The sequence below is a fragment of the Pelophylax lessonae genome (assembly GCF_965119305.1).
Source record: "Pelophylax lessonae genome assembly, chromosome: 3".
Taxonomy (NCBI): Eukaryota; Metazoa; Chordata; class Amphibia; order Anura; family Ranidae; genus Pelophylax; species Pelophylax lessonae.
In genome coordinates this window covers 486,658,315-486,677,814 of record NC_138770.1, presented here as the reverse complement: position 1 = coordinate 486,677,814, position 19,500 = coordinate 486,658,315, and the positions used below count along the sequence as shown (strand labels likewise).

The window sequence follows — 19,500 nt, the reverse complement described above, 5'->3', positions numbered from 1 at the left end:
ATAGGCTGCAAAAGTTAGCTCACATGGGTTGAACTGACAGCAAAGAACGTAGTATATGATGGCTAGAGGTACAGTAGGCGTTCACAGTATACACAAGTAAGTGGCGACCTGTATAGGCTCAAAAAATTAGCTTACATGGGTTGAACTGACAGCAAAGAACTTGTTTTTGATGGCTACAGGTGCAGTAGGCGTTTACAGGATACATAAGTAAGTGTCGGCCTGTATAGGCTTAAAAAATTAGCTCACATGGTTTGAACTGACAGCAAAGAATTTCGTTTTTGATGGCTAGAGGTACAGTAGGCGTTCAAAGTATAGATAAGTAAGTGGCGGCCTGTATAGGCTGCAAAAATTAGCTCACATGGGTTGATCTGACAGCAAAGAACTTAGTTTTTTATGGCTAGAGGTACAGTAGGCGTTCACAGTATACAGAAGTAAGTGTCGGCCTGTATAGGCTCCAAAAATTAGCTCACATGGGTTGAACTGACAGCAAAGAACTTAGTATATGATGGCTAAAGGTACATTAGGCATTCACACAGTATACAGAAGTAAGTGTCGGCCTGTATAGGCTGCAAAAATTAGCTCACATGGGTTGAACTGACAGCAAAGAACGTAGTATATGATGGCTAGAGGTACAGTAGGCATTCACAGTACACAGAACAGTAAGTGTCAGCCTTTATAGGCTGCAAAAATTAGCTCACATGGGTTGAACTGACAGCAAAGAATGTAGTATATGATGGCTAGAGGTACAGTAGGCGTTCACAGTATACACAAGTAAGTGGCGAACTGTATAGGCTCCAAAAATTAGCTCACATGGGTTAAACTGACAGCAAAGAACTTCGTTTTTGATGGCTAGAGGTACAGTAGGCGTTCACAGTATACAGAAGTAAGTGGCGGCCTGTATAGGCTGCAAAAATTAGCTCACATAGGTTTAACTGACAGGAAAGAACTTAGTATATGATGGCTAAAGGTACATTAGGCATTCACACAGTATATAGAAGTAAGTGTCGGCCTGTATAGGCTGCAAAAATTAGCTCACATGGGTTGAACTGACAGCAAAGAACGTAGTATATGATGGCTAGAGGTACAGTAGGCATTCACAGTACACAGAACAGTAAGTGTCGGCCTTTATAGGCTGCAAAAATTAGCTCACATGGGTTGAACTGACAGCAAAGAACGTAGTATATGATGGCTAGAGGTACAGTAGGCGTTCACAGTATACACAAGTAAGTGGCGAACTGTATAGGCTCCAAAAATTAGCTCACATGGGTTAAACTGACAGCAAAGAACTTCGTTTTTGATGGCTAGAGGTACAGTAGGCGTTCACAGTATACAGAAGTAAGTGGCGGCCTGTATAGGCTGCAAAAATTAGCTCACATGGGTTGAACTGACAGCAAAGAACTTAGTATATGATGGCTAAAGGTACATTAGGCATTCACACAGTATACAGAAGTAAGTGTCGGCCTGTATAGGCTGCAAAAATTAGCTCACATGGGTTGAACTGACAGCAAAGAACGTAGTATATGATGGCTAGAGGTACAGTAGGCATTCAAAGTACTCAGAACAGTAAGTGTCGGCCTGTATAGGCTGCAAAAATTAGCTCACATGGGTTGAACTGACAGCAAAGAATGTAGTGTATGATGACTAGAGGTACAGTAGGCGTTCACAGTATACACAAGTAAGTGGTGACCTGTATAGGCTCCAAAAATTAGCTTACATGGGTTGAACTTACAGCAAAGAACTTTGTTTTTGATGGCTACAGGTACAGTAGGTGTTCACAGGATACATAAGTAAGTGTCGGCCTGTATAGGCTCCAAAAATTAGCTCACATGGTTTGAACTGACAGCAATGAATTTCGTTTTTGATGGCTAGAGGTACAGTAGGCGTTCACAGTATACAGAAGTAAGTGGCGGCCTGTATAGGCTCCAAAATTTAGCTCACATGGGTTGAACTGACAGCAAAGAACTTAGTATATGATGGCTAAAGGTACATTAGGCATTCACACAGTATACAGAAGTAAGTGTCGGCCTTTATAGGCTGCAAAAATTAGCTCACATGGGTTGAACTGACAGCAAAGAACGTAGTATATGATGGCTAGAGGTACAGTAGGCATTCAAAGTACTCAGAACAGTAAGTGTCGGCCTGTATAGGCTGCATAAATTAGCTCACATGGGTTGAACTGACAGCAAAGAATGTAGTGTATGATGACTAGAGGTACAGTAGGCGTTCACAGTATACACAAGTAAGTGGTGACCTGTATAGGCTCCAAAAATTAGCTTACATGGGTTGAACTGACAGCAAAGAACTTAGTTTTTGATGGCTACAGGTACAGTAGGTGTTCACAGGATACATAAGTAAGTGTCGGCCTGTATAGGCTCCAAAAATTAGCTCACATGGTTTGAACTGACAGCAAAGAATTTAGTTTTTGATGGCTAGAGGTACAGTAGGCGTTCACAGTATACAGAAGTAAGTGGCGGCCTGTATAGGCTCCAAAAATTAGCTCACATGGGTTGAACTGACAGCAAAGAACTTAGTATATGATGGCTAAAGGTACATTAGGCATTCACACAGTATACAGAAGTAAGTGTCGGCCTGTATAGGCTGCAAAAATTAGCTCACATGGGTTGAACTGACAGCAAAGAACGTAGTATATGATGGCTAGAGGTACAGTAGGCATTCACAGTACACAGAACAGTAAGTGTCAGCCTTTATAGGCTGCAAAAATTAGCTCACATGGGTTGAACTGACAGCAAAGAATGTAGTATATGATGGCTAGAGGTACAGTAGGCGTTCACAGTATACACAAGTAAGTGGCGAACTGTATAGGCTCCAAAAATTAGCTCACATGGGTTAAACTGACAGCAAAGAACTTCGTTTTTGATGGCTAGAGGTACAGTAGGCGTTCACAGTATACAGAAGTAAGTGGCGGCCTGTATAGGCTGCAAAAATTAGCTCACATGGGTTGAACTGACAGCAAAGAACTTAGTTTATGATGGCTAAAGGTACATTAGGCATTCACACAGTATACAGAAGTAAGTGTCGGCCTGTATAGGCTGCAAAAATTAGCTCACATGGGTTGAACTGACAGCAAAGAACATAGTATATGATGGCTAGAGGTACAGTAGGCATTCAAAGTACTCAGAACAGTAAGTGTCGGCCTGTATAGGCTGCAAAAATTAGCTCACATGGATTGAACTGACAGCAAAGAATGTAGTGTATGATGACTAGAGGTACAGTAGGCGTTCACAGTATACACAAGTAAGTGGTGACCTGTATAGGCTCCAAAAATTAGCTTACATGGGTTGAACTTACAGCAAAGAACTTCGTTTTTGATGGCTACAGGTACAGTAGGTGTTCACAGGATACATAAGTAAGTGTCGGCCTGTATAGGCTCCAAAAATTAGCTCATATGGTTTGAACTGACAGCAATGAATTTCGTTTTTGATGGCTAGAGGTACAGTAGGCGTTCACAGTATACAGAAGTAAGTGGCGGCCTGTATAGGCTCCAAAAATTAGCTCACATGGGTTGAACTGACAGCAAAGAACTTAGTATATGATGGCTAAAGGTACATTAGGCATTCACACAGTATACAGAAGTAAGTGTCGGCCTTTATAGGCTGCAAAAATTAGCTCACATGGGTTGAACTGACAGCAAAGAACGTAGTATATGATGGCTAGAGGTACAGTAGGCATTCAAAGTACTCAGAACAGTAAGTGTCGGCCTGTATAGGCTGCAAAAATTAGCTCACATGGGTTGAACTGACAGCAAAGAATGTAGTGTATGATGACTAGAGGTACAGTAGGCGTTCACAGTATACACAAGTAAGTGGTGACCTGTATAGGCTCCAAAAATTAGCTTACATGGGTTGAACTGACAGCAAAGAACTTCGTTTTTGATGGCTACAGGTACAGTAGGTGTTCACAGGATACATAAGTAAGTGTCGGCCTGTATAGGCTCCAAAAATTAGCTCACATGGTTTGAACTGACAGCAATGAATTTCGTTTTTGATGGCTAGAGGTACAGTAGGCGTTCACAGTATACAGAAGTAAGTGGCGGCCTGTATAGGCTCCAAAAATTAGCTCACATGGGTTGAACTGACAGCAAAGAACTTAGTATATGATGGCTAAAGGTACATTAGGCATTCACACAGTATACAGAAGTAAGTGTCGGCCTTTATAGGCTGCAAAAATTAGCTCACATGGGTTGAACTGACAGCAAAGAACGTAGTATATGATGGCTAGAGGTACAGTAGGCATTCACAGTACACAGAACAGTAAGTGTCAGCCTTTATAGGCTGCAAAAATTAGCTCACATGGGTTGAACTGACAGCAAAGAATGTAGTATATGATGGCTAGAGGTACAGTAGGCGTTCACAGTATACACAAGTAAGTGGCGAACTGTATAGGCTCCAAAAATTAGCTCACATGGGTTAAACTGACAGCAAAGAACTTCGTTTTTGATGGCTAGAGGTACAGTAGGCGTTCACAGTATACAGAAGTAAGTGGCGGCCTGTATAGGCTGCAAAAATTAGCTCACATGGGTTGAACTGACAGCAAAGAACTTAGTTTATGATGGCTAAAGGTACATTAGGCATTCACACAGTATACAGAAGTAAGTGTCGGCCTGTATAGGCTGCAAAAATTAGCTCACATGGGTTGAACTGACAGCAAAGAACGTAGTATATGATGGCTAGAGGTACAGTAGGCATTCAAAGTACTCAGAACAGTAAGTGTCGGCCTGTATAGGCTGCAAAAATTAGCTCACATGGATTGAACTGACAGCAAAGAATGTAGTGTATGATGACTAGAGGTACAGTAGGCGTTCACAGTATACACAAGTAAGTGGTGACCTGTATAGGCTCCAAAAATTAGCTTACATGGGTTGAACTTACAGCAAAGAACTTCGTTTTTGATGGCTACAGGTACAGTAGGTGTTCACAGGATACATAAGTAAGTGTCGGCCTGTATAGGCTCCAAAAATTAGCTCATATGGTTTGAACTGACAGCAATGAATTTCGTTTTTGATGGCTAGAGGTACAGTAGGCGTTCACAGTATACAGAAGTAAGTGGCGGCCTGTATAGGCTCCAAAAATTAGCTCACATGGGTTGAACTGACAGCAAAGAACTTAGTATATGATGGCTAAAGGTACATTAGGCATTCACACAGTATATAGAAGTAAGTGTCGGCCTTTATAGGCTGCAAAAATTAGCTCACATGGGTTGAACTGACAGCAAAGAACGTAGTATATGATGGCTAGAGGTACAGTAGGCATTCACAGTACACAGAACAGTAAGTGTCAGCCTTTATAGGCTGCAAAAATTAGCTCACATGGGTTGAACTGACAGCAAAGAACTTCGTTTTTGATGGCTACAGGTACAGTAGGTGTTCACAGGATACATAAGTAAGTGTCGGCCTGTATAGGCTCCAAAAATTAGCTCACATGGTTTGAACTGACAGCAATGAATTTCGTTTTTGATGGCTAGAGGTACAGTAGGCGTTCACAGTATACAGAAGTAAGTGGCGGCCTGTATAGGCTCCAAAAATTAGCTCACATGGGTTGAACTGACAGCAAAGAACTTAGTATATGATGGCTAAAGGTACATTAGGCATTCACACAGTATACAGAAGTAAGTGTCGGCCTGTATAGGCTGCAAAAATTAGCTCACATGGGTTGAACTGACAGCAAAGAACGTAGTATATGATGGCTAGAGGTACAGTAGGCATTCACAGTACACAGAACAGTAAGTGTCAGCCTTTATAGGCTGCAAAAATTAGCTCACATGGGTTGAACTGACAGCAAAGAATGTAGTATATGATGGCTAGAGGTACAGTAGGCGTTCACAGTATACACAAGTAAGTGGCGAACTGTATAGGCTCCAAAAATTAGCTCACATGGGTTAAACTGACAGCAAAGAACTTCGTTTTTGATGGCTACAGGTACAGTAGGTGTTCACAGGATACATAAGTAAGTGTCGGCCTGTATAGGCTCCAAAAATTAGCTCACATGGTTTGAACTGACAGCAATGAATTTCGTTTTTGATGGCTAGAGGTACAGTAGGCGTTCACAGTATACAGAAGTAATTGGCTGCCTGTATAGGCTGCAAATATTAGCTCACATGGGTTGAACTGACCGCAAAGAACTTAGTATATGATGGCTAAAGGTACATTAGGCATTCACACAGTATACAGAAGTAAGTGGAGACCTGTATAGGCTCCAAAAATGAGCTCACATGGGTTGAACTGACAGCAAAGAACGTAGTATATGATGGCTAGAGGTACAGTAGGCATTCACAGTGCACAGAACAGTAAGTGTCGGCCTTTATAGGTCCCAAAAATTAGCCATTCAATGGACATGAAATGCCTTTTATGCCGCTGTATTTAGCGAAGACAAGGACCAGGAATTGTTGTGAGTTGATGGCGGTCTGGCAGATATTTGTGGCCTGTGATGAGGAATTGAATGAAACATGGTCTACTGGTGGTCACATGTGTTGAATTCCTCAGAGATCCATGCCTCATTCATTTTTATAAATGTGAGGTAGTCTACACTGTCATGAGCTTGGCGAGTGCGCTTATCGGTCACGATCCCGCCTGCTGCGCTGAACGTCCTTTCAGACAGGACACTGGACGGGGGGCAGGCCAACAGTTCCATTGCAAATTGTGCAAGCTCTGGCCAGACGTCAAGCCTGCCCACCCAGTAGTCCAGGGGTTCATCACTCCTCAGAGCGTCCACATCAGCCATTAAACCGATGTAGTCGGACACCTTTTTTTACGCTCCAACATTTGAGCCACAGAAGCCTGCCTTTTTCCAGAACAACATGACGACGGCATGGAAGGTGGAGTGTTGGACAACTGTGAGGAGACAGGAGAAGGAGAAGAGGCTGGACGGTGAGAGCATGGAGTGTGGCTTTGTGGGCTCTGACGGTGTTGCTCCCACTGGGCTTGGTGATGGCGTATTTCAGGTGCCTTCTTAAAGCGGTTGTCCCTAGGGGAGTGTTGGGCTTACCGCGACTTATGCGTTGACTGCAAAGGCTGCAGATGGCAACACTGGTGTCAGCAACGGACACATTAAAAAAAAGCCCACACTGCGGAGCCATGTGCCGGCATCCAGGGAGCGCCAGATGTGACTGTACATGGTTGATGCAATGCAAGTTCTGCCTTCCTCTCCTCCCTATCTGCTGGTCCGTCAGTCCGCCAGTTCTACAAATAATTGGCCAGTAACTGTTGTCACTGTGTGTAGCACCGTTAACACAGGAAAAGAGGCCACATTTTTGCAGGACTAAAACACAATCTTAGAAAAGTATACTGTTAAATTACACCAGTTCTACAAATAAATGGCCAGTAACTGTTGTCACTGTGTGTAGCACTGTTTACACAGCAAGAGGCCAAATTTTTGCAGGACTAAAATACGCTCTTAGAAAAATATACTGTTAAATAACATCCACTTCAATATGTGGCATTGGGGTGCATTGGTGTATCACACCAGTTCAAAAAGTTGGCCAGTGAGTTTGGCGTTGTGTGTACCAGACTTCACTCAGCAAACGAGGCAATATTGTTGCATGACACAAATACACTTGTAAAAGTTTACTCAGATAACACCCCACTTCCATATGTGGTATTGGGGGGGCAATTGGTCTATCACACCAGTTATAATACATTATAAGTGCTTTTGTCACTGTGTGTAGTGTTGCTGCAGAAACGCTCAGTCTCACTACCACACCTGTCACAATGCTGCACAGTGCACAATAATACTACTAATCCACTATAATATGCTTTCTACAAATTATATTATACCGTGGATTCCCCCCCCCCCCTTTTAGTGCACTGCACAGCAATATCAAAAAATTTGCAGCCCTTTAAATTACTTTTGTGGACATTACCAGAGCGATTTGTGTCATTGCTAACAATCTCTTAACTGCCCCTAAAGCAACCACTGGATACCTCTCCCTATACTAAAGAGACTGTAATAAACCCTATAACGACATTGGAGCCCTTTAAATGACTTTTGTGGACATTAACATAGCGATTTGTGTCACTGCTGACGATCTCTAACTGCCCCTACAGCAACCACTGGATACCTCTCCCTATACTAAAGAGACTGTAATAGACCCTATAATGACATTGGAGCACTTTAAATGACTTTTGTGGACATTAACAGAGCAATTTGTGTTACTGCAGATTACGATCTCTAACTGCCCCTACAGCACAGACTGAATAACCTGTCCCTATACTGAAGAGAGACGGGAACTATACCGATATACCAGCTCTGAAAATTACTTTTGTTTACATTAACATAGCGATTTGTGTGACTGCAGCCGATCTCTAACTGCCCCTAAAGAACCGACTGGATACCTGTCCCTAACCTGAAAAGAGACTGTAGAAGGCCTATACCGAAATACCAGCCCTGAAAAGGACTTTTGTGGATCTTCACAGTGCTATATGTGTCTAGCAAACTCTCCCTGATGAGCTCAGCAGACCTCTCCCTACACTGGCAAAAAGCGGAATGTGAAATGGCCGCCAGGTCAGGTCTATTTATAGGGTAGGGGGACTGTCCATGTGCTGGAATGTTTCAATTGGCTGTCCCGTTCCACCTGACGGCTGTATTATGGGTCAAAGTTCTCCCCAATGTAAACTAATATGGCGCTGCGAACGACGCCATGTGTTCGCAAATTTGGCGGGTAGCGAACAAGCAAAATTCGCCGCGAACCGACCGCCGGGCGAACCGCAAGGCCATCTCTAATCTAGACCTCTCACGCCCAGATTCCTGAGATTCAGATATAAGAAGCTCAATCTTTATTTTATTCTTTCTTATTTTTTCTTTTATGAGATTATACAAATATGTGTTTGTTCTATATTTGTATATATTTATATCCAATTTTTTATATATACAGTTTTTAAAAAATATATGTATAGGATTTTATAAAATCTATATTGGATCAACACTTGATTAGCTAATGTGCAATATTGGTATTAGGTTAGAATGCTCGCAAGTTAGGTAATTTCTTATACATTTTCAGGTATGTATACTTTTGTAGATGCATTTAATTGGTAACAGCTTTTATTTTCAATGTTAATGCTTATTTTTAATGCAAATGCATATAAAGAATAGAGTTTAGCTAAGTTTTAGTATAGGCTTTTTTGGCAGAGCAAGCAAATTAATTTGGTAACCCCGCCCTTTGGAGGATGCTACCGCCCCTGTTGCACCTTCATAAGCCCTCTTCCAAAATGGCGCTATTACAGCCTGAAGAAGGAGCGCATGCTCCCCAAACATGTTGCTGAATACGGAGCGCCATCCAGAAAGTGACATCATACCAGCTGCACTGTGCATTCCATGAATTCCGGAAGTGCCGGACACCACCAGTAAACCAGACCGTGGACCTCAAGCCTGGTTCGGTCTGAGTTGTTTCCATGGACGTTCGCACCCTCAGTCTTGCATCATTCAGAGGACTACCATGTCTTACTACCATCTGATGTGCCTGTTAATGTTGAGTAACATTCCCCTGTTTTTATTTATATTAAAGTTTATAAAGCTGCACTTAGTGGGCACTTGCTTTTCATTCCAGTGTTCATGCCACAAGTTGCCTTCTTGCTCACACACAGCTGCTGTCAGCTTGGTTTGCTTTATATGGACTCTTTCATGGACTTCCATCAAGTGGGCACTTGTGTTTCATTCCAGTATTTCTCCATGGGAGTCTCTTTGAAGCTCCTGGGGGAAATTTCTTATGCTCCACGTGCCCCCCCATCCCTAAATAGCCCCTATTGCAAACTCACATGGCTGGCTTTGTTTGTTCTCTCTCTACTAAAAGAGATATTTTTTGCTCAGCTGCCTCCAACAAAACACATTCACACCTCATAGAGTGTTCAGCAAAGGCTCTATGACCAGCCAGGTATGAAGGGACCCTAAATAACAATCTGCAGGGTCAGTTTGGTGTTAGACCTAATGAGATAGCAGTGAGTGACAGCTTTTCATGTAACCTGCATCATCACCCATGTCAAACTTTTGTAGGGCCTGTCTACCAGCTGTGCCTGGCATCAGAGGCGGCTCTCTAATTTGGCGATTTAGGCAGCTGCCTAAGGCCTCACGTTTAAAGGGGCCTCGCAGCCACCTTTCTGCCTAGTAAATAATATAAGTATTATATTTTGTAAATGTAACCTTGGCCGCCGGTGGGTGCATCCACATTGCCGCGGCGCCGGCGCTAGTACAGGATTAAAAACCCTGGCCCCGCACTCACATCGTGGTTTCACCCGTGCGTGCTTTGCTGCGAGTCTCCTCCTCCTGCTCCTGCAATCGGCCAATGGATAGCAATGACGTCATGACACGACATAACTCCTCCCCTGCATTCTCCCACCGGCGGTACCAGGAGAAAAGGGAAGAGCAGAAGAGAGAAAAAGGTAAGGACCGACTCGGCCACTGATAAGGGAGCACCACTGGTCCTCCTGTACCAGGCCCTGCAGCTGACAAGCGACTCTCTCCCTCTGCAGCCGATTCACAGTCACAGATCAGCAGAAAGGGCAAAAGAACTGCTCCAGTGATAAGGTAATCCCAACCATCAAAATAAGGTGCAGCAAGGATCCGCAGTCCAGGCATCTGTAATGTATAGAGAGAAATAGCCGCACTCCAACTTGAAGGTGAAAAATATAAAATCTGTTCGTATCCAAAAGATAAAATCAATTCAAAGTGTATCCCTAATACAGTCAGAGACAAGAGATGAACGCATAGTAGTTGGACGCGTTTCATGGATAAACGTCCGCTTAGTCGTAACGATTCACAGCCTCCCGTCATTCTCTCCCTGCACGTCTCAGTGCTCCGATCTTAGCTCTGCTTCCTGCATTACCTTCTATCTACCTGGGTAAGTTTGTTTCTCAGACCAGCCTGCCCCCTCTGGATTCTTGCCCTGCTTACTGTCCCTGTCATATATCAACCCCCCAATCCTTCCAATTATGCTCCTATCTTTCTCCCTTCTCAGTTAACAGTTGATTGTGCAGTCACTCCCTCTCCCATGTGATCGGTCCAACTTCCCAGCTTGTATGTCCTTTTCTGCTCCCCCTCCCCAGCTCTGCCTCTCTGACACCGTTATAATAGCCATAGATGTCTCTTATCTTATCCAGCCCTGCTCAGTGTTTATGTGGCTGGGGCTCCCCACTCCTCTCTCCTAGTGTGGTTCTCCCACAACTCATTGCCACAAATCACTCATTCCCCTATGCAATGTAATTCCTTCTACACTATCATCACCCATAACAGACTCAGTTCCCTTCTACAAATCTATGCATCACTGCTAAATCACTTTCTGGTTAATAATGCCCTATTTCCTAATACCTATAGTTTAGATCTATCATTACAGGATTCCTAATTGAGTCTCAGCACTAGTTCAATTGCATCCTTAACTCCAGGTCAGTCCCATTCCGTTACCTATAATAACCCTTAATCATTTTACTATATATATATATATATATAAAATATTTATTATTTTTTTTTTCATTTACAAATAATTCTATGGATATTTATTAATCGTTAATCTGGGTCATCCCCAAAACCAATCCCCCTATGGATCCGCTATGATCATTCTCCCTGTCCAGGATACAACCCCCCCCCCCCCCCCCTCCAGTATTCTGATCTCCCTGTACACCCCCCAGCAGTAGCTTGTTCTCTCCCCACACACAGGGGGATTGTTTCAGGATAGGGGTGGGGATTGGTAAATATGTCATATTTACCAACCCTTCCTTTCTTTTTTCCACAATGAGTGAGTGATAGCTACCTTTTACTCACCATGCTCATTCATAACTGAAGAGTAGTAAACTGTGTTTACTATTCTTCAGTTTGTGAATGAACAAAGAGCCTCTGCCCTTCCTGAACATTCATCTGCTCAACAGGTTGTTTAAAAATTGTTTTTATAGTAAAAAAATAAATGTTGAAAAATAAATAAATAAATAAATAAAAGGGGCCCATTTACACAGGTTCTCTGGCCATGTGAATGACTGATTTGCTTATGCAGCTTGAGCTACCTGCTACTCAATGGAGACGCAGCAGCTATATGAACACAGATGCAGGTTTTAATTTGGAAGGTGTTGGTGAGTGGCCCCAATTGCCCACATTTTGTGTTAGGGTTGTACACCTGAACCCATACACCTTTAAAATTAGGACCTGCAGATGTGTTCATACAGCCACATAGTGTAACATAGGTTGCCTGCACACAACACCAGGTGGCTCCAGACACATAAACAATCCACTGATTAATACTGTACAGGCCACATGGCCCATGTGAATGAGGCCCCAGACCTCATTCACACATAGAGCTTTATTTATTACCTCAATACAGTTTTTTGTAAATTTTAGATTTAGTAGAAATTTAGTAAGTTAGGTAGTGTTTTGTGTCAGCTAATACTGGTTTTAGTGTATATTTAGCAAAATATCTCTTTGATATATTCTTATATATCCTTGTCAGGTAGGCTGTACAGGGCCCCGCAATTTCTGGCAGCAGCCCTGAGGACAGAAGGAGCAAGTGAGTGACCTAAATAAAATACCACCCTGTAGTGATATATTCGTAGTGGTAGTAGTATTAATTAATTATTTCTATAATGCGAGTTATTCTAGCAACGACCCAGTTCTTCCAGAGAGATGCATTTATTGAGACTTCAGCAAAGTCAACAGAGGTACATACAAGAAGGATGACAGGACATTTCTTTCATCTTCAGAGAACCCAGCTTCTCCTGTCATAACTTAGCCAAAACAACCCATTTGTAATATATACCTTGTCTTCCTCATTGAGGACCAGTATAAGCAATTTGATTGGCCAGCTTTATTAGGCCTTTGATCTGCTTTTGTCTTTCTGGGTGAATAATGCCCCCCTCTGACTGTGGACAACTACAGTCATAAGACCCTTCAGGAAATGTCCTAATTTGCATCAGGAAATGTCCTAATTTGCATTCTCTGACTACTAAATAGGTTGACTCTCAAAGGCTGAGGTGATCTTTCAGGAAGTTTCCCAATTTCCATTCTTTGACCACTAATTAGGTGTGCTCTCAAAGGCTGAGGTGATCTTTCATTAAACTTTTCAGGAAATGTCCCAATTTGCATTCTTTGACCACTATTTAGGTTGGCTCCCAAAGGCTGAGGTGGCCTTTTATTAAAATTAACTTAGCACAGGGTCATTACCTGCCCCTTTGATATGTAAAGGTCAGTCTGGTTTGATCAGTCTCTGTTCTGGTCAATAAGTCACCTTTTGAAATGCCTAATTAGATGAATATCTATTTCCAACCTTACTTTTTGATGTGTTAAATGGACTTGTCACTGGCCTGTCTTATGTGCCTGAGTATATGTATATATATATATATATATATATATATATATATACATATATATATATATATAAAATATATAAAACACACACACATATATATATATATACACATCCATATATATATAAAATCTACTACATATATCCCCACTTGGAACGGGTCGAATTTGAATCGATTCATAACCAGTAAAACTGCTCAGACAACCCTGGCTCTTAAGCTTGATGCTAACTCTAGGTCTTCCTTATTTTTCTGGACTGTTCGTAGTTGTCTTCTACCAAAACAATATAAACCAAACAAAAAACATATTAATATAAATTGAATAATCACAAAAATCATTGATAGAGTTCTCAATAGTGGATGAGAAAAAGTGTTATTGGGTATGCTCCACCAAGGCTCCTGAAATTCTTTAGCAATTTTACTAGAACTGATGAGGTTTTCCTTAACCAGTTCTTGTAGCTCTATAATTTTCCTACTATCCCTGTTTAATAATGTATCCAATTCAACTGTAAGTGGTGGTATTTTCTTGAATAAGGGAGAAATCATAGAGTCCCAATTGCCAAGATCGGTTTGCTCAATGTCCATAGATACTTGATTCATCTGGATATTGGCTCGAATGTCTTCCTCTCCAATCATCATTAGTCCATCTGTGAGGTTCACACACCAGCCTGTGATAGGTGCCTGGCACTGAACTTGTCTCTGCCACGTGAACAAGGGTACTCCCAATGCACAGACCTTTTAGTCTTCTCCATGAATTATCCTTTTCCAGGCCGGTTCATATTTTTGCAATTGAACCAGGCAGTTCCCAGAGTGTGTAGCAGCACAGCCATCTATGTACTCCAGCCGCTCGAAAGAACAGGAACAAAGCCAGGCCTGGCCACGTCTGGTACAGCAGTTGGGGTCCATGGTTTTCCACACTCGATTGTCCTTGACAACAAGTCTGCTCTGTGGTAGAAGTTGTTTCAGTATATTAGTACCATTCCTCACCTCCACCTCACCAAGAACGATCATCTTATATACAGGTAATGGTGTTGTTGCCCATGTAGGGATGTCTACGGTCAGCGGTATTTCCTGCTTTCCGATACGATCTTTATTGCAAAGAGTATCCAGACTCCTTACTTTAGCAAGGGCAAAGTTCTTACAAGTAACTCCACTGTCTTTGATAAGACTGAATAATAAAGTTGAGTTCATTATTCTTGGCCATTCTCCTTGTTTGATTTCTTGAAGCCCTAGGCTCAGGTGTTCACTCAGTAGATTTCCTATAATACCACATACCATAGACTTGGATACATTATTGGTTTGAAGTGTTTTATTCAGTGCACTCACCGACATTTGAATGTTATGCAAATCTGCAGCAATGGTGTGAATGTTCTGAATATCTATTTTCATTTCAGCTAGAGTGTTTAAATCCACTCTTCCCCCTTTAAGCAGTATCTGCTGTAATCCACCCACAAAATGTTGTTCTTTTATATTTAGACTTTCTATATCAATCCTATTCCAAATTGAACTACCCAAACTGAGTCCTGATATTATATCAGTACCCAGATCCCTCTTTGAAACTTTCTTAAAATTGAGCCCTTGTGTAGCATCCCAAAATAGGTTTAGGTGAATTTGAAAGACTGTTTAAACCATAATCTCATTGATTCTGGGCAACTCTCTGGAATGTTAAATAATGTAAAATTCAACAATAATGGTAATGATACATATGAAACATCGCTATATACAAAAGTTTGAGTCCGCTCAATAAAAAGTCCATGTTCTGGCCACTGTAAAATTGTAGGACTGTTTCTTGAATTAGTGACCAATATATTTAGGATTTTTGTATAGACTCCATCTTTTATATCATGAGGGCTACAGGATATAATAACCTCCTTAACCACTTGCCCACCGGCCACTGTGCTGCTACTGCGGCACAGTGGCTCGTTCCCGTCCAGCGACGTAGACCTACGTCGCTGGACTCCTCCCCCTGTAGGCGGCGCTCGCGCGCCGCCGGAGGCGCGCTCCCGCTGTTTTCATTCACAGCGGGAGTCGGGCCAGGGGAGGAGCAGCGGCGATCGCCGCTGCTCTTACCCGATCGTCGGGGATCGAGTCTGGAGATCCGCCCGCTGTGTGTAAACACAGCGTGCGGATCTCCATAGTGACAGGGACTGACAGATCGGAGTGTTCAGCATAGCTGGACATCCGATCTGTCCTTGTGTCACACAGTCACCTCCCCCCCTACACGTCAGTAAGCACCAGGTATACATTAACCCCTCCCTCTCCAATAAAATTAACCCCTTCACTGCCAGTGTCATTTTTACAGTAACAGTGCATATATATAGCACTGATTACTGTAGTAATGTCACTGGTACCCCCAAAAGTGTCAAAAATGTCAGTCAAGGGTCCGATCTGTCCGCCGCAATGTCGCAGTCCCACAAAAAAAATCGCAGATCACCGCCATTACGCGTTAAAAAAAAAAACACCAAAAATGACAGAAATCTTTCCCTTAGTTTGTAAACGCAATAACTTTTGCGCAAACCAATCAAAATACGCTTATTGCGATTTTTTTTTCCAAACATAGGTAGCAGAAAACAAATTGGCCAAAAATTTTAAAAAAAATTTATTTTTACATATTTTTTGGGGGGAATTTCATATAAAAAAATTTTAAAAATATTGTTATTTTTTCAAAATAAACGCTCTTTTTTTGTTTATAGCGCAAAAAGTAAAAATCGCACAGGTGATCAAATACCACCAAAAGAAAGCTCTGTTTGTGGGAAAAAAAGACGTAAATTTCATTTGGGAACGGCGTCGCACGACCGCGCAATTGTCAGTTAAAGTCGCACAGCGCCGAATCGCAAAAAGTGGCCTGGACGGAAGACAGCAAAATCCTCCGGTGGTAAAGTGGTTAAATATTGTGAAATTCCTTTCTAAAGTCATTTGCATTTGTGGTCCATTCTTTGTCTCCAATAAGATTATATTTGTACTCCTGTGACGATCATTTCCTTCTGGGTAAGTCCAAACAGCATATTCCATAAGGTAATCAGACTTTGGCATAATGATCTCACATTTAACGACTATCCACACCCCAACCATGCCCTTTACAGTATCCCCATCTATCTGGATGCCTTCTGAATTCTCTAAAACTGTAAGTTCTGTAATATGATCCAACAAACTTCTTTTATTTAGGTCAGATTTGGTAAGCATTTGAATCCCTTAACTTGACATTTTTCCACTCTGATGTTTATGATGCAAATTAGTAGAGTGATTGATGCTGTTATCAACACATATGTTAATAGGGAAGGCTTGTCCAGGGGGGCAGTCTTCATTTTGGTTTGGTCGTCTGGAATTTCCATTACGCCTGGGACCTGATAGACAATCTTAGGGAAAAAAATTAGACCATGCTCTCATCCATCAAATCCTTTTTCCTTTAAAAAAAACTTTTATTTGACATGCATGACTCCATCTTGACCTGTTCTCTCCCAAGTCTAATAAGTGAACTGAAGGTCCAATTTTGTGTATGACTGCATAGGGGCCCTTCCACTTTGCCCTAGGAAATGGGTGAAACACAGAAAAATCCTGTAACATCACTCTATCCCCAATTTGGTATTCTCTAGTGTCTCCCATTGCATTAAACCACTGCTGTGAGCTTTTATTGGTACATTTATCAGTGAAACACACAGCCTTATGCACTGTAATCACATGATCCTTTAAGGTCTCTACCCATGATTCAGATAATGAAACAGTTTCCAATGCTGCTGGGACCGGATTTATTAGATGTCCCCACGTTCTCATTGTTCTGCCGAGCAGAGCTTCATAAGGGGCAAAGCCTATGGACCTGCAAACTCTGGAACGAATGGTTGCCAGAACAAAAGGTAATTTCTCATCCCAATCTGTACCTTGCTCATTTACAACCTTCTTAAGAGCATTTTTTTACTGTCCTGTTCATTCGTTCAACCTGTCCTGCAGATTCAGGGTGATAGAAGATGTGAAATTTTTGTATGACACCAAGAAGCTTACATGTCTCTTGCATCACATTACCTACAAAACCTGGCCCATTGTCACTGTCTAGAACTTTTGGTATTCCCCACTGACTAAATATTTCTTTGACCAAGATCCTTGCAGTAGTGGTGGCAGTACAGTTTTTGGTGGAGAAAGCCTGAACCCAGTGACTGAAGGAATCCACGATAACCAGCAAAAATTTGTTCTGGTGTGCTGTATTAGGCAATTCACCTGTGTAATCAATTTGTATTCGCTCCCATGGTCCCATGGGAGCTTGTCTCATCAGTGCTCCTCTCCTCTTCCTATTTGCAGGATCATGCCTGGCACACATTAGACTTGACAAAATATGGTCCTGCATGTGTTGTTTATTTTTGGGCCACCATGCTACATGATCCAATCTCTCTAAAGCTAAAGGCAGTTCGGGGTGTCCACCAATAGGGATGATCAAATGGTTCGGGTCCACCATCGGTTCGGCCCGAACATTGGGTGTTCGAGGTTTGGCCGAATTTAGAACTTTTTGCCCAAAAAGTTCGGAATTCGGCAACCAGAACCGCCCAAAATGCAAAGCTTCAGGAAATGGGCTTTACAAGCCCGTGATTGGACCAGAACCATTAGCAAAAGCCAATTGAGGGGGCAGGAGAATGCTAGGAATGTGATTGGAGTGACTAGGGGGTCCCTAGACCAATCATTAGTGAATACGCCCCCCAGTATATAAGATCGCCCCCGCCATATTCCTAGCATTGTTATACTGGACATGGAAGAGAGTGGAAGCAGTTCTGTTAATTTTACTTTAAAAGTGTCATTTAGCTATTTATTAGTGTCATGAAAGGGATATCTAGTGTAGTTAGAGTGCTCCTTTACACTTTAGTTAGCTTCAAAAATTTAGTTTCTGTAGGGAAAGTGTTAAGTGTCAGGGGACCGTAGTGTAGTGTAGGGTTAACTGGCAGTGACTGCTATGGCAGGGTGACAAAACCCTTCCATAGCAGGGTGACCGCTATAGAGAAATGATCATTTCTCTGAATAGCTTCGGAACTGGAATATGGCTTCTCACCAGCCAAGCATTTTATATGCTGCAGGGGCTGCCACTGCCAGTGCTTTTTTGAGGACATGTTTGATGTCAGACATGACATCTGAACATGTGTATAGGGGGTATATATAGACATATATGTCTGAATATATACCCCTAGACATATATAGGTGTGATAGTAGCAGAAATAAATGCTTGCGCTAATGAAATCATTTACAGTAATATATTTCTGCTACTATCACACCTATATATGTCTAGGGGTATATATTCAGACATATATGTCTATATATACCCCCTATACACATGTAATACAAATGCCAAAAAAACGCTAGCGTCAAAAAAAAAATGCCCAGGTGTGTTTTTGCTGGCATTTTTTGGGGGGTTTTGGAGGCAGGCAAAACATCTGAACTTGTGCACAGTACCACTATACACAAGTTCTGATGTTTTTCCTGGATATCCATATATTTATATACACACCTAGACATATATAGGTGTGATAGTAGCAGAAATATATGCTTGCGCTAATGAAATCATTTACAGTAATATATTTCTGCTACTATCACACCTATATATGTCTAGGTGTGTATATAAATATATGTATGTGTGTATATATACCACTATACACAAGTTCAGATGTTTTGCCTGCCTCAAAAGAACCCCAAAAATTGCCAAAAAAGCGCTAGCGTAAAAAAAAAAATGCCCAGGTGTGTTTTTGCTGGCATTTTTTGGGGGTTTTTGGAGGCAGGCAAAACATCAGAACTTGTGCACAGTACCACTATACACAAGTTCAGATGTTTTTCCTGACTGCAAAGATCCCAAAAAAATGCTTTCTATTAAACCGGCAAGGTGTTACAGGAGCGAAGCAAACCCCCCGTCAGAAAGTTTTCTAATACAAACGATCTTTTTTTTCTGGTTCTGGACATGCTACAGAGCTGAAACTTTACATGTACACCTTTTAGACCCCCCAGATACTAAATCCAAAGTAAAAATCAAAAAAATCTCTCTTTTTTTAATTTTTCAATAATTGGCTTTTTTATCAAAAATGACAATTTTTAAGAACTTATTTTGTGTCTGTGGGGTCTAAAAGGTGTACCTGTGAAGTTTCAGCTCTGTAGCATGTCCAGAACCAGAAAAAAAGATCATATAGGTGTTAAAGTTAAAGGAGGGTCCCGACCCACATCCCTGTTCTACTGAAAAATTATCTTTT

General features: G+C 41.8%; 1 protein-coding gene and 1 pseudogene across 2 annotated transcripts in view; one reads left to right on the top strand and one right to left on the bottom strand.

Moving 5' to 3' along the window:
- Positions 1–19,500, top strand: part of RMDN2 (regulator of microtubule dynamics 2) — a 1,203,289-nt gene that overhangs the window by 905,970 nt on the left and 277,819 nt on the right. The window lies entirely within an intron of this gene.
- Positions 13,487–15,145, bottom strand: LOC309550939 (annotated as a pseudogene). The gene has a single exon. The product of its transcript is annotated as an uncharacterized misc_RNA (transcript).